This window comes from Carlito syrichta, unplaced genomic scaffold (assembly GCF_000164805.1).
Source record: "Carlito syrichta isolate Samal-C Ts95f unplaced genomic scaffold, Tarsius_syrichta-2.0.1 Scaffold39692, whole genome shotgun sequence".
NCBI lineage: Eukaryota > Metazoa > Chordata > Mammalia > Primates > Tarsiidae > Carlito > Carlito syrichta.
The window spans coordinates 1-3,106 of NW_006983788.1; the positions used below are offsets into that span (position 1 = coordinate 1).

Genomic DNA, 3,106 nt, shown 5'->3' on the forward strand with positions numbered 1-3,106 from the left:
CGTGAATGAGTGAAAGGTTTTTCCACAGTCTTCACATTTGTAGGATTTCTGTCCTGTATGGCTCACTGTATGTTGAGTAAGATGTGAACAATGAAGTCTCTCTCTCTCCTATGATTCTTTCATGTCTATTTACATAGGATGATTTCTTAAACACTTTCCTAAATATACTGTGTATATTTCCTCTACTATTCTTTTGATGTTGACTCTATTTTGAAAACCTATTAAACTATTTCTGTTCCAACGTACAGAGGAGACACATCCTAAGAACAGTTATGAGTCTCCTAGAATCTCTAACTTAGTGATTATTGTTATATTAATCTAGACAAAGCAACATCATAAATATTATTACGTGTTTATCTTTGAATTTGAAATACCCCAATTCAAACAAAGTATACCAAAGTGTAGAAAGAATCAGGATAAATGACTCAATTAAGGGTACAAAAATAATTTGTGGAGCTGCAAATTACAAAAAAGTTTGAGAAATTTTTATATGAAATGTAACAACCCTTACTTGAATCACCACACTACTGCCTGGGTGACAGAGAACATGCTGATAAAATGTAACCATAAAAAGGATTGAAAAACATCCTTGATATTGATATGGGTCTTAGTAATAATTTCTTTATGATTAAAAAAAACAAGTTGCAGACATCCAACTGAAAAGCTTCTGCAGAGTAAAGGGAAAAGGAAGAACGCTTACAGGAGAAGAAAAAACATCTGCAAACCATATACTTGATGAGATGTTAAGGAAAGATAATGATTGTCACTTGAATAAAAAACAGCCCAAAAATGAATACTTATTTTCCAATGAGGACATACAGATTGCCAACAGGTATTTGAATTGGCACTGAACATCACCAATAGAGGCAATTTCAAAAAACCACAATGATGATATATTGTCTCATAGCTGTTAGAATGGCTAATATCAACCAGAAGAGAGAAAGAACTTTTGATAGGGATGTGAAGTAAAAGAAATCCTGTATACTCTTGGTGAGTTTAAAATTAATAGAGTCATAGAAAAATTATTATCAACATTCTTTAAAAATAAGCCACATGACACAGAAATCCCTTTTCTGGGTATAAAACCAAAGGAAATAAAATCAGTATCAAGGTCATACTGTAGGTCATCCCGAGTTCAGGTCACCCTGTCCCAACCCTCCCCACCTCCACCTATGAGATGAGTGATGCCCAAGACCCACCACTGTGAAGCTGGGGGACTGCAGCCAGCCAGGTGGGGTCCATGGCTTTCTCTATTTTCACCAGCACCAAGAGCTCTAGGCATTCCTCAACCTTCTGGAGGATAGTTTTGTCCAGGAATTCCTCTCCAAAGACCCCTGTTTCCGGATTTCAGATAAGTATCTCCTGGCCATGGTGCTGGTCTACTTCCAGCGTGCCAACCTGAAACTTAGCGAATATAGCCACAGAAACCTGTTCCTGGCACTGTACCTTGCAAACGACATGGAGGAGGCCAAATGTAAGATCTTTCCATGGGCCCTGGGGAAAGATTGGTGTTTACGGGTGGGGAGGTTTCTGCATCGGAGGGATGTGCTGTGGGCATGCATGGGCTTCCGAGACATCTTGATTCACCAGTGCTGTGAAGAGGTCATGGCAAAGGAACCCTTCCACTGGGCTTGGGCCCGGGAGCGGTGCACCCACCATGGCGGGGTTCAGAGAGGCTGTCCTCAGGTCCCTGTCCACCTTCCCCGGGGCCCTGGCCTCTCACCACCCTACTGTTCCCTCTGTGGCTTGTCACAGCACCCCAGCCACCACCACCCTAAGCCTGTGCTGTCTGACTGTCCTTCTGTCACCGGGGAGTATCATCACCCTGACTCCCAAAACTGTCTCTCAGAGGCCAATAGCCCCTGGGGCGGGGACCTCCTCATCCTCTTGCTCCCCCAGATGCAGCTGGAGTCAGGCATCTACCCCTTCTGCATCCCAGTCTGCCCAAGACCCCCACCACGTCCTGGGCACTGACATTGTGAATAGCGACCGGCAGGCCCATGCTTCACCAGCTGCGTCCCACCCAGGCCTTGCATCTCGTGGGCCTCAGGCTGGCTCCTTCTTTCCACCCTGCAACTTCTACTCACTCGGCCCTGGCCCCCTCTAATAAATTCGTGTCCCAAGATACCAGTTGACAAAAAAAAAATCAGTATCAAAAAGAAGTCTCCAACCCCTATGGGAATTGCAACATTTGTCAAGATGGCCAAGCTTGAAAACAACCTAAATATTTGTGGAATCTGTGTTAAGAAAATAACATGTGGCATGCCTGTAGTTCCAGCTACTGGAAGGCTGAGGCGGAAGGATCGCCGGAGCCCAGCAGCCAACTCCATCGACTTGAGAAAGAACACGGGTGAACGAGTGGATGAACTAAACTCCTCCATTAGTACAGCTTTGCTGGGACCAAGACTGCAAACTGCTGAATAGACAGACTGTAAAGCAGAGGGAAAAGTGAACAAAACCAGAAGACCCTCATAAGGAAGAACAGGTCATTGCAGAAGAGAAATAAAAGCAACCCCACCTTCCCTCACAAACAGAATTGAAGAGGGGGAGGGAAAGGGGTAAAGGGAGAAAAATCTACAGAAATGAAGAAAAACCAAAAGAAGAGTATGGGTCTCTCCCAGACGCCTGGGAGAACAGACACTGAGAAAATTGACTTTGGAATACAAACAATGAAAAGTCCCCGGAATGAAGGGTCTCAAAATGCTAATGTAGACATCAAAACAATAATGGAGAGACTAAAAAGAATTGAGGAGACACAAGAAGAAACTAGGAAGGAGCTGATATCTGAGATAACAGTAATAAAGAATACTGTGAATGAAATAAATAACAAATTGATAAGCATGGAAAGCAGAATTACCCAAGCAGAAGAAAGAATCTCAGAGCTTGAGGACCAAAATATAGAACTAACCCAAACTCTTAAAAACACAGAAAATAAGCTAAAAAAGACAGAACAAAACCTTCAAGAGATGAGTGACTACCTCAAGAGGCCTAACCTAAGAATAATCGGACTCCCTGAGGCAGAAGAGAACAGAGACCACATTGGAACAAACTTTCCACGAGATCATTCAGAAAATTTCCCTTATCTAATCAGTGATACAAAATTCAA

General features: G+C 42.9%; 1 pseudogene; it reads left to right on the top strand.

The window, feature by feature from the left end:
• Positions 1–1,209: 1,209 nt before the first annotated feature.
• LOC103249269 lies at positions 1,210–1,974 on the top strand (annotated as a pseudogene).
• The last annotated feature ends 1,132 nt before the right edge of the window (positions 1,975–3,106 follow it).